This window comes from Trachypithecus francoisi, unplaced genomic scaffold, assembly GCF_009764315.1.
Source record: "Trachypithecus francoisi isolate TF-2019V2 unplaced genomic scaffold, Tfra_2.0 Lachesis_group3, whole genome shotgun sequence".
NCBI lineage: Eukaryota > Metazoa > Chordata > Mammalia > Primates > Cercopithecidae > Trachypithecus > Trachypithecus francoisi.
In genome coordinates, this window is record NW_022681468.1 from 19,544,296 (window position 1) to 19,564,298 (window position 20,003).

Here is a 20,003-nt window from a genome sequence, read left to right on the forward strand (position 1 = left end):
GCCTAAAAACACCTTCCTGTTTTTAGCCGGCCATTTTCAATCCATCAGTAAGTCTGTCGAACCTATCTTTTTAAAAAAAAAATCTCTTAAAGCATCTAATTTCTCTCCCTACTACAAAGTAAGTGTTCGATAAATGTTTGCTCTAATTATTACTATTGTCGCTATTTTTCAGTCACCAAATTAGAGCAACTTACTATCATCATTTGCTTGAACTACTGTAATAACCTCCTAGTTTGTATTTTATATCCAAACTCACCCTTAGTGCCCCCATCCCCCAATTTTTTTTTTTTTACACTGTAGCTAGATGACCTCTTTAGAAAGCTAGCCTTGCCTCACTTCCCTTGGAAACCCTCTCTGGAGATCCTGCACTGACTGAATTCTTGTCTATTTTTCCATACCCTCTCTTAGCATCTTTTACCTTCCTTTTGAGATACTAACCATAATTGTAATTTTACACACATTTACGTAAACCATTGATTAATGCCTCTCTCTTTCTAGACCATAAGGCCTACGAGGGTTGGAGACTATTTACTTCAGTACATACCCGTTGAATTCATGAATACTACGTTATTAGATTCACTAGCTAATAAAAAGGGGTTTAGCGTAGTGTAATCATAGAAATGCTTCAAAACAGCACATTTCCTTTAATCTGAATGCTTATGGTTGTCAGGCTCTATGCTTTGCAAGTACTGTTCTAATGTCCAGATATACTCCCATGGAGTTAGGTTTTTCTATTTAGGGCCACCAGGAGGAATGGGCCTTAACTGTGAAGCATTCATAGGCCAAACTAATAGTGTCTATAGTGTCTGCTATTTGGCTCCCCTTAATCCCTGAAAGAAAATAGACTAAGATTGTTCCATTTATAAAAGGGTGACTTGTGACTTATATATCCCTAGACAAATGAATGCATTATTCATGTGTTCACAAGTTCATGTAAAGCAAAGAAAACCAAATGAAGATTTATATCAGGATCTACTTTCTGACTGTAAAGTGTATTATTCCTTGGGCTTATCGTGCAAAGGAAGTGGTGGAAATCTCATCCTCTGAGCTATTAATACTCCATGAACAACAGATTACTCTAGGGACCCATCCTTATGGATTAGGTAGGGAGATGGTCACAGATTTGATGATATAATCAGTCATCTATCTTCTCAATTTTTGCAAGAGGGCAGAAGTAAAAAGTGTGGCCAGTGGAAAAGCTTTAATCATTGTTGAATATTCGTGTTAAGTAAATGGTTGTATGATATAGAATGTTAACTTTAATCTTTTGTGTAAATGGACATAAAACCTCTGACTCCCCCAGGCAGATGCCTCTCTACCATGAACTTATAAGCCTAATGTGTATTCTGCTGCTGCAGCCCTTGGCTATGTGGTCTTCTGCGCTCTCACCCAGTCCTGTAATTGTCTCTTAATCTTTCTATATCTTCAGGGATAGTAGGATACCTGTCACAAAGATGGAATTGGTCATTGATTGGTGGCATGAGTAAATGGATGGGTGAATAATGACACCCATATTCCTGGGAATTATATTAAGCAATTGCTGACCTTGAAAAAAAGGATCCCAAACTTTGCTACTATGGTAAATTATTTTCACTTTCTATTTTGCACCTCTTCTTTTCTGATCCTGATTTACTATTGCACCTGTTTCCCTTGTTTCTTTTCTCCTTTCATGCTCTCTCTCTCAAAAGAAGTTTCCCATCCTGCTGAATTAAAGGCTAATATCAGTGCACTTTATGACATCAAAACTTGATTCTGTCTGACAAAATCCAGCTGGCTTTTGTATTCTGCTTTTTAAAAAACCTTTGACATAGATTGTGTTACTAAGTATTGCTATGTATGTTTTCCAGTTTGAAATCAGTAGAAAGAAGATAACTTTTAATTATCTTTGAACTGGTCAGCTTAACAGTTAAACCTAGGACTCAGAGGCTGACATACAGAAAATCCATTTTTGGTTTGTTTTTGAAAAGCCAGCCATCCATTCTCTCAGCCAGTATAAAACCTTTTTCATCTGAAATCTCCTTTCAAGTTCAACAGTGTATGAAGGCTGGACTCTCCAGAGATGGACCACAAGCTGAAGTTTAGGGCATTGAAGACATTCGTTTGAATATTTGTGATAATATATTACAACAGTTATATGTAACAGCAGCATAATTTGTTCTTTCTGAACATGGTAATATTTTTACTTTTTAATGAAGTGATTATTTTAAGATTGTTTCTTTAATATACCATGTAGAGTACATTTTAAATGTCTACTTAATAATTAACCATTAAAATTTTAATATTTAAGTTACATAATTTAGTAGTAACCATGAACCTATGACATAGGCATTATTTTTCCCTTTCTGCGGATGACAAAACTGAAGTTCATTGAGGCTATCAGATTTATCCAAAGTCACATAGTGAGTTGAAGGACTCAGGTCTTTGTAACTTTAAAGCTATGTCTTATGTCAATGCCTCTTCTTAACAATCTTAAAGATCATATTGCAATTTGACACTTACATTTTGAAAAATATTTTTTATTACCAGATGCTGCATGGGTTAGCTGAGACATTTCAGGGACTTTAAAATGATCTTAAGAGTTTAAGTGATACTTAATAACATAATGTTCTCTGAGTGGTGAAACTTCTTTGATATCCATTATATATGTTACTTTCATTTCACAGGAATGGTTGCCTGGTGAACGACTACAGCTTTGCTGGTAGTACAGTATATTAGTCTGTTCTCATGCTGCTAATAAAGACATACCAGAGACTGGGTAATTTATAAAGAAAAAGAGGTGTAATGGACTTACAGTTCTACATGACTGGGAAGGTCTCACAATCATGGCAAAGTCAGGTCTTACATGGCAGCAGGCAAGAGAGAAAGGGGGAACTCTCTTTGTGCAGGGGGACTCCCTTTATGAACCCATCAGACCTCATGAGACTTATTCACTATCACGAGAACAGCATGAGAAAAACCCACCCTCATGATTCAATTACCTCCCACCGGTTCCCTCCTGTAGGAATTGTGGGAGCTACAGTGTGAGATTTGGGTGGGGACACAGCCAAACGATATTAGACAGATTTCATTATGCACTGTCAATGAGTGGTCAGAACTAAAAGCTGGGATGTAGACTCCACCAGTCCACAAAAGCAGATGCACCCCTGAAATGTTCACTTGGGGCATAGTCCGCATGGTATCTCAGAAGAGGGAGCTGTGTTGATCTTGGCCTTGGCCGTGTACTGTTTGGAGGCTTTTCTTCTCAAGGTGAGTCAAAGAAGAATGAAAGTGGTTCCTGTAATTTATTTCCACACATACTGTCCATTTGTCTTCATCCTTTTCTTTGTTAATAGCTCTTTGTGTGTTAAGCCCTTGCCCTTTTATCCTTATGTTTTCCTCTGAAGTAGAAACAAAGGGTTTACCCAATAATGCTGAGGCATGACCTCTGTTGAGTTACCTAAAGTCCTTCACTGATTAAGTGAAGTGCTCTTGTATCAACTTCAAATTTGGACCTCATCAAAATAAGCACATTATTATGAGCCATAGTCATTTGGGATAATTAGTAAATAGATGAAGCAACAAATTTTAAATTTGTGCATGTCAAAGATTTACCACTTTAGCCTGTACTGTGCACAGGCATTATGAGATGGGATCACAGGTGTATAGAGAAGAGTAAAATATATATTTTCCCCTTAACACCAATAGTATAGTTTAGCATATAGCGCTAGTAGAATGTTCTACCAAAATAATGATTCCAGGTAGCAATGCAATGGAAGACTTCATGGGTGGGAAGAAAAAATAACAAGAATTTTCATGGAGCCGTGGAGGACAGAAATGGGGTCTAGGAATTCATCCAACATGGAATAGCCAAGAAAACAAAATAAGAGGTTTGCATGCCTTTCAGACTCTTGCACAAGTTTTGCTCCAAGCCCTCTCCTTTGGCGTCAACTCAGTAAGTCCCTCCTCTCTTTCTGAACCCACAATGCCTCCAGAAGTTCCCTCAGAGTCTATTTGAACTGTCTGCTTCATCCATCCATCCATGTAGCAATGAATCCATGTATTCTCAAGCAATCATACTACAAAATATTTATTCCCATTGGAAGACTGGTGTTATTTCATCCTGAGATTCCCCTTCTTGTCTTTCCTTAATGTATTTAAAATGGTTTAGGACTCCTATTTGCCTTGTAATAAATTATACCTCCTTAAGTATCTGTAATTAATTTCAAATCATGGTGATTTATTTTGAAAGGAGGTGTTTAGTAAGTTATCTATAATAAAATAGTGGTACAGATTTAAATGGTAATTGACACATTATTAATACATGTTTATGTTGAATTATTTTTGTCCTATTCTTTTAGCTTTAAAAGGACTAAATTTTACAAAGTCTTACATATTAAAAATATGTACATTCTTACGTTTCAATTAGGAAAAAAATAAAAAGCTATTAACTGGATGTAAAATGATTCTATATTTAATTTTGTATATAATCCACAATAAGAAAATATAAAACAGGCACAGTTTTTATTAAAACTTGTCAGTACAATTTTATTAAGCGAGGAAAAGAATATTGACCTATTTTAAGTCATGTTGTGGCTTTGAAAAATTAAACATATCATTACAATATGATATTAAAATACCACATCCATTTAAAACACAATACATTTAAAAGGAATTGTTAATACTTTGATTTCAGTAACTCCTGTGTTTTCGCAGTGATTTTACCATTTTGGTTTTGGGTGAAACAGAGAGTGCAGTTTACTGAAAGGAGGGATAGGAGGAAGAACCGTTTTAAGCATGTGAGGTACTTGCCCTAGAGGTACACCAGCTGACCCATAGCCACGCCTCCTATGCATGTGGCACACAGTTTACTTTCCCAAGAAGGCTGAGGCATTTTCGGACCACCCAGTTCTAGAGAGAGCGGAGGTAAATGAGACAATGCTGAAGATCTCAAAGGGATGATTTCCTCCACAAAACTGTAACAGAGAAAAAGTGTAGTACTCATATTGTAGAAAGGAGTTCATTCCTTCTCCTACCTGTGTTTATTTTCTGTTGATTGGCTGTGGTTAGGAGGGTGGTAGCTCTTCACTGTAATTCACACTCTGCCTGAGCCCAGATTGTTCTTGGCCCCAGCTGGAAGCGTACTTATTGTGTCAGCAAGAATCCAGTAGGCTCTGAAGTGTGACCTGCTACTGGATAAGTGTAGCTTAGCTGGCTCTTGTGGAGCTAGGATCAGCATGGCATAAAGCTGTTCTCAGCATGACAGTCCATTTATAGAGAATTACGGGTTATTTGTGGCCGTTCTATTTAAGTTCCATCTGAAAACATTTCTCCTTACGTTCTGGTTCTGTAATTAGAAAGCAAAATTCAGCTAGATTTTTATAAATCAACTTACCTGCGCTCATTTATTATTTAAAATTTTCTAATTTATTTATCTTTTGCTTGTCAGCTAATATGGGGAAATTGAAATTTTATGTATTTTAAATTATATATTTGAAACATTTTATTTTTAAAGAAGAACAATCATTTAGGAATCTTCAGAGTTATACAACAATGTCTTGAATAGGTTCTAGTTTTTTCAACTGTCTTAGTAGCATATAATATATGCCACCATTTCAATAGAGGAAAAGTCTTCAGTGAATACTGGTAAAAATTGGTTTGGCCTAAATTCTTTTCCTTGTTTACTTACAACAGAAGTAAAATCTCACATAAAAACCATATTGACATTTCAAAGATTCTTCACCCGTATTATTTACACTCTTTGGTTTACTGAGTTTTATTAAAACTAATCTTTTGATTTTTTGTTTAGCATCTTAAAGTTATTGGGCTGAAAAATATGTAACCTTCACATTCCATAATTAACTGTTACAAGATTTTGATACCCTGCGGAGCGGTGTATACCTGTGGAACAGAGATTTATTAAAGTTTAATAAATGATTTATAGCTGCACATCCTGTTGAAAAATGAAAGTTTAACGGCCCCCAAGCTAGAGAATATCATCTTTCTTGCTGAGCTAAGGTGATGATGGCATTTGAAAGGCAATAGAAAAGTTATAATAAAGATACTGGCAGTTTTTGGAATGTTTTTCATCTATGAATCTTGAAGTTATTTACAAATTCTCTGGTATAATTTCAGTGAATCATTAATTGTCAGTGTTTTATTTCCAGTCATACCAAGTCATGTCATCCAAAGCCGTAAGATAGAACTAAACTACTTATTTTCTGAATTAATAGAGGGAGAAGTTATATGAATAATATAAAAATGAACAATAATTAAAAATCAGTCCAGGCATGGTGGCTCACGCCCATAATCTCAGCACTTTGGGAGCCTGAGGCAGGTGGTCACCTGAGGTCAGGAGTTCAAGACCAGCCTGGCCAACATGGCAAAACCCTGTCTCAACTAATAATACAAAAAATTAGCTGGCTGTGATAGTGCATGCCTGTAATCCCAGCTACTTGGAAGGCTGAGGCAAGAAAATCACTTGAACCCAGAAGGCAGAGGCTGCAGTGAGCTGAGGTTGTGCCACTGCACGCCACTCTGGGCAACAGAATGAGACTGTCTCAAAAAAAAAATATATATATATATTTGTTATAGTTTGCCTGAATTCACTCTGTTTCTTTAGAGAAAGCAATATATTTACCATAGTGATGCAATCAGGTATGGAATGTGCTTCTGACTATCATTTTACCAAATATGTAAACATACTTTGTTATCTATGTGGCTAGCAGTGTTGCCAGATTTAGCAAGTAAAATTATAAGACACCCAGTTAATTTTGGATTTTAGAAAAATAACAAATCAATGTTTAGCATAGCATATTTCTATTATTACACGTAACATACTTATGCAAAAAAAAGTTATTTGTTGTTTGTTTCAATCTATATGTAGCTATGCATCCATATTTAACCTCACAAATTTAGAAATAAAATTTAATGTGCCTCCATCTAATTGGTCCCCACCAATCTTCCAGAAGATTTTTAAGAGATGTAGAATACTGAGAAAATAAGGTGAGTAGCATTCAAGAATTAAGGTAAGGATCTTCATGAAAACATGCTGGATCTTAAGAGAAACTCTCTGACCTCTTCAGGGCAAAGATCTTGATAGCACCAGGCAAAAGCCAGAAATAACTTCTCCCCCTTCAGAAAACTCATCAACTATGATAGCAAGTAGCACAAAAATAAAACAAAACAGAAAATCGTGCTTTTCAGGGGTCTCCTCTGTCTCTGTGTGGTGGAATCCTCAGAGAACTGACTGAAATTCTACCATAAAGTCACCATAACATTCATTTAAACACTGACAAAGACTGAATTAACCAGGAAGATTCTGTTTAAGCAGCAATAACCATTTCCAATCATAAGAGTTAAGAGCCAAGCTTTTGACAGAGGCTAGGGGAAGTTACATTCTGTGGACTTAAATGATTTCATCCTAATTTTAGTTTCTAGCTGCTGGTTATGGAATCTTTACAAGATTTAGGCACCTCAGCTCATTACAGTGCTGTACATCCACTATTTCTCTATGTATTGTAAATGTTGCATTAATCAGAGGTGGAAAAGAAAGAAACGATGTCAGTTCTGAGAAAGAGCAAGGTAGTATAAGTCAGTGTTAAACTTAACAACTTAATTTATTGGTGACTATTTTTAAAGCACTTACTTAACTCTGTTTGCTCTTTAAATTTTAACTTGCAGATGTGTTGTCACTTATATATCTTTCTTTTTTTCTCTACAAATGTAGTGTGGGTTCCCCCTGCCTTATCTGTTTGATGTTCATATTTGGCTAGTTGTATTAACGAATAGGACTCTGAGTGCAACAGTTGCCAACTTTATCTTATTCCTTCTTTTCTCTTATAAAAGATATGAAAACAGAAAAGTACTTCAAAATTGTTTTGCTTTTCTATGTCTGTGAAATATATTTTTTCCTTCTGCTATTAATCCCTATTATTTTTCAAGCATTGTAAGACCTCTTTATATCAATTTTTCTGAATGTAGAAATTCCTTGTTCTTTATTATGATTTATAGAGTTCTTTGAATATGAATTTGGCAGTCACCAGAGACCAAATGTAAGCAAATAGTAACCTCATGCTATTTCTCATTATTATTTCCTATATTAAATAATAGCTTATTAGTAGTAGTAAGGATCAATATGTATAATAATTTATGTTAACATTTTTATTCTTATATTTTTGATCATGGAACTATTTGTCCAAATAAAAAGTTACAATGAAACCTAAGGAAATAATAGCTGTAGAAATGAGTCTCTTCTGATATATTTGTCACTTACTCCTATCTAACCTGAGTTGGGATTGCTGGGAAGGTTTTAGGAACCCCCTGGAACTCCTCAAATCACACTTTGAAGAGCAATGCCCTTTACAAATGTGACAGGACACAGAACACTATTAAAGCTAAAAATAATTGAAGAAAGCAAAAGAAATAGGGGATTGTTAATAAGCTTTCTCTATTTTCTAAGTCTTCTCTCCTATTTAACATTTAAACTGATATTAAATGGCTACAGACCCAGTGGAATGTTCCTATTTTCATCTACCTCACTCTAGGTCTATCTCTCTCTCTTCAGTTGATGATACCATTTTATTTCAATCTTTTGCGTGTCTGCATCTCATTAGACTGTGCACTGGGGGGTAATGCCTTTCTCAACTGCATATTGACGAGACCCGCAAGACCACTTGGCACACAGTAAGATCTTGATAAGTATTTTTGAATTAATATATGACTAGATAAATGAAAAAAAAAAAAAAAAAAAGAAAGCCCACCCAGAGAGCGCAGATGTTTATTGTGGAGCATCTTATCTGTCTCTAAATGCCCTAACACAGCTTCAGCTGCTGATTGGCATAGAAGACCCTAAAACTGTTGAGTGGGATACCCAACATTTCCAGTACCCACTCCTCTACCTTTAATTGAGTTGGGAATGTATCCCTGATGTACAAATTCTGCAAATGCACTGGGCTTCTCTGGAGCCTTCCCTCTCCAACTGAAACCACACATTGAGAGTCAGAGGAAAGGACATGGTGGCTGTCCAGACTCTAGCTCTGATAGCTGTTTTAGCCAAATAGAAAGTGAAAGCATTTTCTTTTACGATGAAGTTCTGAGTTGTTCTCTAAACTACATTGTTTTATCTGTTGCCGTCAATTTCTCAATTTCTTGTGGTAGTGTCTTCCTCACTCCTATCAAAAGAAATAATGTGAGGGGTAACTCTGCTTCTCCTCTAGGATTTTTTTTAAGTTAATTACCTCCATGAGTCATCTAAACTGATGTCTATGCATCATTTTCTGCAAATTTGTTCTCAATAAGTATTGCCTTTTTGATCAATTATACTTTTAATGATACAAACTTTAAATTTGATTATATATTATGTTTGTTCATAACTATAGATTTCTTTTATTTAAACCTATCTGATTTAATTTAATTTTATTTAAAACTATATGATTTAATTTTCAGTAACACAGGAGGATGTCCTTGATAATGAGTTCATTCTACTGACACCTTCATGCAATTAACACGCATGGAATTAACACGCATTCTACTGACATCTTCATGCAATTAACATGCATGAAAACTTTAAATGTTACCTTCAGAATATTTTCCTCACCCATATGTCACTCCTTCGTCCCAGCACTTCCATCTGATTTGGCCCCTCAGGTATGTTCACACACAGCACCCACTGCTTCTCTACTAAACTGTAAACCCCTGGAAATCAGGGCGAATCTGACATTTTATCCTCAGTATTTAGCATAGGGCCTAACACATAGCAGGTACCAAAAATATTTTTAAAATGAAAGAAGGTATATGTATTGAACACCAATTATACAGCTTTAATATGATAACTCAAAGATAAAGGTTGGTCTTTGTCCTAAGGGAATTCACATAATGAGAAGACAGGCATATAAATATATCAACATGATTTTAAAGACACAAAACAAACTTAATGGATTCATGAGTATCCAAACCTTGGAGTAGTGAAAGTGTATTAGGGAGCAAGGGGTAGGGTACATTGCAGGCACTTGGGACAACACTATATTTTGTCAAATCTAAGACACCTATTGTAAGCGACACAATTAAAATAAAAGTGCGATTTTTAAAAAATGCTTGTTAAAAAAGAGACTGTACACATGATTTTTAAAATAATTTTGACTGAATTTGGTCTAATATGCTATCTCCAAATTAAATTGTGTGATTTAGACTTATTTTGAGTTGAAATCAGTTGCAAGTTTGTGTTCATGATGAAAGATCCAAAAATATTTAAGGGTTACCTAATTGTAGATTTAATTTGTATTTTTAAGTGATATTAACCATATTTTACCATTTGTTGTTGTTGTTGATACAAGTTCTCATTCTGTCGCCTAGACTGGAGTGCAGTGGAGTGATCATGGCTCACTACAGCCTCAGTCTCCAGGGTTCATGTGATCCTACCACCTGAAACCTCTGGAGGAGCTGGGAAGCTGGGACCATATGCATTGTGCCACCATGCCCAGCTAATTTTTTATTTTTCTTGTGGTTTCTGAGCTAGGGTCTTGCTTTGTTGTTCAGGTTGGTTTCAAACTCCTGAGCACAAGCAATTCTCCCAACTTGGTCTCCCAAAATGCTGAGATTACAAGTGTGAGCCACCATGCCCAGCTGTGTACTTTAGCAGTTCTAAAAACATTGTTTTTCATGTTCTAAGAGACACACTTATTGCTCTAATTGGAATGTGTCACTTGACCAATGATGTGTCATAATTTAATTGGCAACATTTTTCTTTTCAGACGTGTGTAAATTGTTACTTCTTATAACCAACACTATTTTAGATTCAAAAAACATAGTTATTTTGTAATTATTAGTTGAGGCAACACAGTGAAAAACAAACTAAAACATATTAAAATATAAAAACTAAAATATTTGGCCAAGTGTGGTGGCTCACGCCTATAATCTCAACACTTTGGGAGGTCGAAGCAGATGGATCATGAGGTCAGGAGTTCGAGACCAGTCTGGCTAACATAGTGAAACCCCATCTCTACCAAAAAAATACAAAAATTAGCAAAGCATGGTGGCGCACACCTGTAGTTCCAGCTACTTGGGAGGCTGAGGCAGAAGAATCACTTGAACCTGGGAGTCTGAGGCTGTGGTGAGCCAAGATCATGCCACTGCATTCCAGCCTGAGCACGAGTGAGTCTCCATATCAAAAACAAAAACAAACAAACAAACAAAAACCAAAAACTGGAAAATATTTAAAAGTGCTTTATTTTAAAAGTTTCCAAATGGGACAGAAAATTATTTAAAGTGTCCTTTAAAGTTATTGCTAAAATCAGCTAAACCTACAAATAGAATTGAACTTACAAATTAAACTCAAAAACTTAATGATAAACTAAGAATTTGAATTGGTAACTTAAAGAAATCCAACATTAATTTTGGAAATAAAAGAGAATATCTAGGCCGGGCGCGGTGGCTCAAGCCTGTAATCCCAGCACTTTGGGAGGCCGAGACGGGTGGATCACGAGGTCAGGAGATCGAGACCATCCTGGTCTACACAGTGAAACCCCGTCTCAACTAAAAAAAAAAAAATACAAAAAACTAGCCGGGCGAGATGGCGGGCGCCTGTAGTCCCAGCTACTCCGGAGGCTGAGGCAGGAGAATGGCGTAAACCCGGGAGGCGGAGCTTGCAGTGAGCCGAGATCGCGCCACTGCACTCCAGCCTGGGCGACAGAGCGAGACTCCGTCTCAAAAAAAAAAAAAAAAAAAGAGAATATCTAAAAAGTATTTTGTGTCTGTAAAAGTCACCCTTCTAGTCAGCTGAAATTGCTCAATTGGGAGAGCATTAGACTAAAATGTCACCCTTAAGTTCAACAAAAAGATAAAATACAATTCATAAGGCAAAAGTAGTGAGAATAAAGGCAAAGAGTTACAAAATAGCCCGACATCTTCAAAACACTGGGGTGTAGAATGCAGGTGGGGAGCAATAGACATCAGTTAGAAAAGGTGGTAGAAGGTAGACAAGAAAGAAATCTTATGCTAAGTGCTTTCGAAATTCCTCACAATCAATGGGACATCTGATTCAATGTGGGTAGAAATATTGAGTGAGCATCCTTCTGTTGTTCTGTAAGGGGGAAACATGCCGTCTTTCACTGGTAAGTGAAACTTTTCATCAATGCCCTTTTTCAGGTTAAGTTTCTATTTCCACTTTATTGAGATTTTATCATCAATGAATGTAGAATATAGTAGAATTTTTTGAATGTATTGAGAACACCAATACTTTTTTTCCTTTTTCATCTGTTGATATAGTCAATTACATTGATTGATTTTTCAAATGTGGAACCACTCCTGTATTCTGAGGATAAAACCCACATGTCTCTGGTGTATAATTCCTTTTATGTTTTGCTGAATTCAGTTTACTAATATTTTGCTAATAATTTATCTGCCTATGTTCATGAGAGAAATATTGCTTTCAGTTTTCTTATAATGTCTTGGTACAGCTCTTGTATTAGGGCAATGCTGGCCTCATGAAATAAGTTGGGAAGTATACATATATCTTCTATTTTCTGGAAGAATTCGAATAAAATCAGTATTATTTCTTCTTTAAATGATGGGAAGAATTCATTGAGGGAATTTTCTGGGGGTGGAATTCTCTTTCTGATATTTTTACCCATAAACTCAGTTTATTCAACAGACAAAATACTATTCTGCTCCTCTATTTTTTCTTCTTGAGTAAACATCAGTAGTTTGTGTTTTTAAGAAATTTATTCATTTCAATATTTCCAAATGTATTGGCATAAAGCTGGTGATAGTGTTTCCACATCCTATTGTAGAACTTACTATGATGTCCTTTTTCTCGCTTCTGACATTGGTCATTTTTAATTTCTTTTTTTTTTTTTTTTTTCTGTTTTCTTTCAAAGAGCCATCTTGGATTTTAGTAGTTTGTCTATATTGATTTTTCTGTTTTAATTATTTTCCATGAATTTTTTCTTCTGAGTGCTTTGTGTTTAATTTGCCCTTATTCTGATTTCCTAGGGTGGAAGCTTAGTTCATTGACTTGAGACATTTACTGTTTTTTTCAACGGTAAGTATTCAATGCTAAGAATTTATCTCTAAATACTGCTTTACCTGTACCCCACAAATATTGATGTGGTATAATTTACTTTCATTTAATTCAAAATAATTTCTAATTACTTGGTGCTATGGTCACTGGAGGTTGGTAAGAATTTTTGTTCTCTCCTCCAGCCTCAGTACTAGAAAGATTCCATGTCTCTGGGCCTTAAAAGTAGGGCTTTCTCAGCATTTCTGCTGCCACTTTATTAGATATTGAATTGTGTCCCGTTCAAAATTGGTACTGGTAACCCCCAGCATCACAGAATGAAACCTTAGTTGGAAATAAGGTCATTGCAGATGTAATTAGTTGAGAAGAGACTATGGGGGAGGGGGAAGGCTAATTCAATGTAACTGATGTTTTTATCGTCCTATCAGAAGTATTTGTTTTTTGCCTAAGTCCCTGTGGCTTGAGTGTTTCCTGTACTCTCCCACAAATCAACAGTTTGAGGTGGGTGCCTCATATGACAGAAGAGTCCTGGGCAGTGGGCGAGGCTTTGTGCCCCACCCCAGCAGCAGCTGATGTCACCAGCTCACCTCCATCACTGAAGGGGACTCTCTTCAGTCTCCTGCCCTGCCTGCAATCCCTTCATCTTTCATAGGAGCTTTATTTTTTAGGTGGAGCTTGTGAAAAAGAGCTTGTCAGTGCCTATAAACTTCTTCATGTCAGAGTTTCCAGTCTTTCTTAACTGATATGATAGCCCACATTCAGCCTTTAAGAATTATTTTAACATTTGAGCAGGTTTCTTTCTTATCTGAGTCTATGGCACCAAATTCTTCCTCCCATGTTCCATCAAAGGTAAGGAGTTTGTTTTTCTGTCTTCACTCCTCAGAGGAGGTGACCCTTTGGAATTCTGCTCATTTTGCTCTTTCAAATCTCAGGTCCCAGTGGACTCAAGAAAAGCAATAATTTTGTGCATGATCTGGCTTCTATCTAACTGTTGAGGTGGAAACAATGGTAATATGGGTGTGTGTATTTCTACATTCTAGGTAGAAATTGAACAAAAAGCATTCTTTGCTATTATACTTGGGTTGTTCTTCACTGTTACCTGGGAATCTGTTATGAAAATTATGCTAAACTAATAATTCTGATGGGATGATCTTCACTCTTGTAGACTGTAGCGTCACGTAGAAGGAAGGCTAATATGGATATGAGGTTCAAGATCAAGGTAAATTCTTCATCTTACTGGTGCTTACAAGAGGATGATATGTTTCTTTCTCTTTTAAACTAAAAAGAAAGTCTACCAACATGTGAAGTCGCAAAATATGACATGCCTATTGTTAATTTTCATTGAAATGCAGAAGACTGTCACTGCTGGGATATTCCCATTTAACTACTTAAAATAAAGCTCCTCTCAAAATTTGGAGCCAGAAGGGTGTTGTTACATTTGCGTTTCAGATAAAGTCAGTGAAGTGGGGTGGTGAGTTGGACTGGTCCCAGCTTAGGGACTTGAATAAAGCTCTATAATAATTTGATTAAATGTACATAGATATTCAAAGTTGCCACTACACCTGAGAGTAGTATCAAGGGTTTTTACATCAACATGGTAACGATTTTCCCACAATTAAGGCATTGTAAAGTACAATGTAGGTTTGTTTAGAAACATTTTCAAGTTTCCACAACATATATGCAATGATCATATACCATGAAGCACCATTAAACATTAACATTTTTGGAAAACTTACTGTAAGAGAGGTGCTAAATTAATGTACTATACATGTTTCACAAAGATTAATAATTATTATATTATTAATCGTCATATTAAACTAATATAACTAATAACATAAGCTAATCATATAGCTAATAAAAATATTAACTATAAAAGTAATAACTAATAATTTTGTGCTGGGTATCATGTTAATTGCTTCATGGTTTGTCCAATTCTTATTAATAGTGATAATAACAATATTGATGATAGCTACTGTTTAATTAGTGCTTATTACATCCCACTATCTTGCTAAGCCCTCTATCTACTTTACATCATTTAATCCTCCCAACAGCTCTATCACATATGTACTATCATTCTTGATATTTTATGAGTGAGAAAACTGTTCCACAGAAACACAATTTACTTTCAGATGTAAAGCTATTTTCCAGTGAGACCATGCTCTGATGCTGTTTGTATTGAGCCTACACTGGATGGGGTGGAAAGAAAATAAACTGTCCCATGAAGTGACCTTCCTTCCAATAGTGTCTCTGATACTTATAAATTGCATTGCATGGACTAATTATGTAACTTTCTTGAGCCTTGATTTTCTAATTTGTAACATGTATGTGCATAATACCATCTATATTTTGAAATATTACAGATAATGCATGGGCTGGGTGCGGTGGCTCATGCCTATGATCTCAGCACTTCGGGAGGCCAAGGTGGGTGGATCACTTGAGGTCAGTAGTTCGAGACCAGCCTGGACAACATGGTGAAGCCCCACCTCTACTAAATATACAAAGCTGGGTATGGTGGCTAGCACCTGTAATCCCAGTTACTTGGGAGGCTAAGAGAGGGAGAATTGCTTGAACCCGGGAGGTGGAGGTTGCAGGGAGCTGAGATGGCTCCATTGCACTCCAGTCTGGGCAAAAAAGTGAGACTCTGTCTCAAAAATAAATAAATAAATAAATAAAATAAGGTAATGCATGTAGAGAAACTATATACATGTATTTCACACTTTTCCAGTCTCTGGACCTAAGACAGCTTTCTGGCTCACAACCCATTGACAGAAGGAGAGGTCAGTATCTATGAGAAAAAATCCTGCAATATAATGACAAGTATAGAGTAATGATTTCCCATAATAAAGTTTCTGACCCAAGGACAACTATGAATACCTTTATTGGTATACTTGGGTAAAGGGAACACCCAGTCACTCTATTACTGTTGCATATGGGTCTTAATTGACTTTGATACTTGGGGACCCAAGGCGTCATCATGGCACCCCTGTTAGAGTGGAGTTAGATGTATGTTAATCAAGTGAAGTATGAAGTTCTGCTCCAAGATTGGCTCACAGTAGGTTTATTGAGAGGGCAGAGATTAGCCTGATAAATATTGAGAGGAAAGAAAGAGAGGACCATTTCCAGAAGATTTGAAGAGGAAGAAGATCATGCTTGGCTCCAGAAGCAACATACAGTTCTGACTGAAAAGACAGTTGACATAAAGGGGAAGAGTGGCCAGGAGTGTGGATGGAGAGTTAAACATGGGACTCCCATCATGAAGGCCTTGTGTTCTGATTTGATTTTGCAGGCAACGGAATCATAAAATAATTTGAAACAAGAGAGGGATGCAAACATATTTTAGACCTAAAAGATCACTCTGGTAGTGTTATGAGAGATGGATCCTGAGAACCAAGGCTGGTGACAAGGAAAGCATTTAGATGACTAATACATGAATACCGGTGATAAAGAGAGGACCTGAAGTAAGGGACATAGATGTAAGTGAAGAGATTCAGGAGATGGTAAGAAGGTAGATGCAATGGTGTTTAGTGACTGATTGAACATTCAGAAGAGGAGAAGTAAGGGATGATTCCTAGGACTCTGTCTGGAAAAACTGGATAAAAAGAAATGCCGTGAACTAAAAATTGAAACAGAGAGAAGAAAGCCTGGCACAGAATAAAGGAGTTCAGGTGTGGACATGTTGAAGATGAGAGGCTACAAAGACACTCAGATGATGCTGTTCAGTAGGGAGCTGTTGAATTCGGTGCAGAAATCAAACTGTATGAGCAGATTTAGGAGTCACCAGGAAGCAGATACAGTAAAGGTATAACAGCAGATGAGCTCACCTGGGTAATGTACATAGCATAAGAGAAAGAGGGTGAGAATGGACATTTGAACTATGCAGCTTTTAACAGGAGAGGAGAAGGTGTGGTCAGAACTCCACCTACAGCACCAGGAAAGATCATTGTCAAGGAAGACCGATGAAAAAGGCCGTGACTTGTCCACAACATTTGGTATGGTGGAGAAGTGAGCTGAAACAAAAGCGGAGGTAGGTGCAGAGAGAGGCCTTGGGGAGAGTAGAGGTCTCATCTGAAACTTTCTTGGATGCCTCCCTTACTTTTGTTTAATAAAAACTAAATACAGTAGTCCTATTTCTGGACATTCCAGTTTGCCAATTGCCATTCTGCCTTGGGGCCTCTGTATCTTGAGTTTCCCTCTACCTAGAAGGCTCACACCCAGCTCTCTTTTTGCCTACCTCTGTATCATCTCTTGGTTCTTGTATCAATTCTCAGTACCCTCAGATCTTGTGTGAGCTTTTACCCTGGGATGGGTCTCTGCCATATGCCCTCAAGACACATTGCATTTATTTATATGGTAATTTTCGCAAGCTATTAAATAATAATTGTGAAATTTTACTTTACATGTACGTTTTTCTCCCTACTCAACTGTGGGTTGAAAGGAATAGTGCTCTTGTGCTCAATGTTCTGTTTCCAACACCTGGCAGAGTGCCTGCACCATAATAAGCATTGAATAAATATAATTGAGCTGATTCATTTTATTCATTACTAAAATTCAGGTGTTGCTTACTTTGTGTCAAGGATTGTTTTAAGCCCTTTATTAATAACTCACTTAATTTTTGAGTGTAAAATACAGCAAACAAGGAGTCGATTGTAAAATTATGGACCAACTACCGAACACTTCTTTAGGACGATGCTTTTCAGGAGGATGAGGACAAGTGAGACTTTGGCGACAATACAGATCAGAGGAGAGTGACAGTCCCGGGAGCCAGAATGCCTGGGATCCAATGCCACCTACCCCTCTTAATAACTATGTTGTTTGGGTAATCACTTCATCTTTCTGATCACTCAATTGTCTCCTTTTTTTAAATTTGTAATATAAGGATAGTAGAATCCTTATATTATATAGTATATTATATAGTAGAATCCTCATGGGTTGTTATGGGTACTCAATGATTTGACGTGGAGTAGTCCTAAGTGTTACTGTTATATTTTTGATAGTCTACCACTCCTTCTCCCTTCCCCCACCACTTCCTTTCTTGTCCACACCTGTCTGTCTTGGAAATAGGCCATTGACTCTTAGCCATCAGAAACAGCCTAAAAATTAATTTTACCTCTGGGCATATCTCCAGTTACATGTCTCATTTATCTTCTGGTGACCTGAGTGGATTTCAAACCCCCAGGTTTATATGAGTCCATTTGGTACTATTCTAATTGAAATTATACTGCTACTCCTTATAAGCAGAATGTAATTACTTCAACTGGCATTTAGACATGACTCTAGGCTACCCCATTAAAAATTACATGACCCTTTCAATGACTGTAGTCACTTTTTTTTTTTTAGCATCAGCAATGAAGAGCAGATGAGGGGAAGTCTCCTCAATGCATACAGAAAGATGGCACCATCTCTTTGGTCTCGATTATAGGGTGAAATCTACCATTTCTTTTCATTGATGTGCCACTGTAACATTGAAGCTAATGCTATATGATGATATGGGAAGTCCAGAAAAATGGCATTGCAATAAAATTTAATTGCTTAATTTATAACAGAACTTCAAGAAAATATGGAAGATCATATAAGCTTTTGGATCTTTGTGAGTATAATACAAATGATAAAATTTGAGTGAAAGAGATTGCTATATCTAGCCAAATAAAAATTCGAAATGTACATTAAAATAAAAACAAAGAAGATGAATGACAAAATATATTTTAGTTGCATGGCAAAATGTTGTTCTAAATATTGGGTGAGTTCATAAAAATCAAGAAAAAGAATAACAATAAAAATCGTTACGTTACCTACAAAGACATGTAATTAACATAAAAAAAGAAGGCAGATGACAAACAAAGATGAATACATTCTAATGCCAAATCAAGTAAATTAATTAGGCCCCTCCTTTTTTGTATATTATATCTTAAAACTTTTAAAAATAATGATTTCTAGAAACATCTTGAATGCTCAAAAATAAGAAAATGTTAAATTATATCCATCATCTTGAATGCTTAAATATAAGAAAATGTTGAATAAGAAAATGTTAAATTATGAACCAGTTTTGCTATTTTTAGTAGGCAAGTCTTATGAAATGCTTTGTAGCATAAAACATTTATATACTATGCAACATTAAAAAGCCATTAAAAAGAATGAAATAGATATATACACTGACATTGACATAGAAAGATAGGCAACATATACTATTAAGTGAAAAAATTCAAACAGGAGATGTCATGCTTATTTCTTATTAAAAAGAACACAGACACACATATGTAATAGTATATGCTATTGTGAGTACATACATAAATATAGGCATAGATTTGCAAGGAAAATTACTAAAGAAATACTTAAAATTTTTGACAGTGATTCCAGACATGAAATGGGTGGAAGCCTCATTAAATTTATATCTTTTAAATCAAGTTAATCGTTATGTTCATTGAAATGATTTTTAGGAATTTTTTTTTTTTTTTTTTTTGCAATGCAGATCAGCCATTCTCTTGTTCTCATGTTGCTCACTGAAAGCTTTCTGTTAAGTGATTTGGTAATATCTATCGGAGGCCTTAAAATGTGTTGATTGTTTCACGTAGCAAAACCTCTTCTGGACACTTACTTTGAGAAAATACCAGCCAGAAAAACAAATCTATAAGTAGGCTCATTTTAATGTTATTTATGATGGTGGAAACCTGGAAGCAATACAAATATCCAACCCTAAAGTATCCATTGCACCCAGTGTAACTGGGTCCATACTCTTGGGAGTTTTGGTAATCAGCGGTGCATGTTCCTCTAGCCACTTAGTTGCTGCTTGGAGCACTCTCTGCCTTTCATCTGTGTTAAAGAGGAACATGTGTAAATGAGGAACATGGTGGCAATCAGCCCAAGTGGGGTTATGGGTCTGGATAATAGTTTGGAGCAAATCAATTAGAGCTTGTGGCTTTTCAGTATAGGACGGTGTATTGTTTTTCAAGTTGAGAAGGTTGGCAGAGGTGAAGGGCTGGTACACAAAAACACACCTCTCCACCATGTGACCATC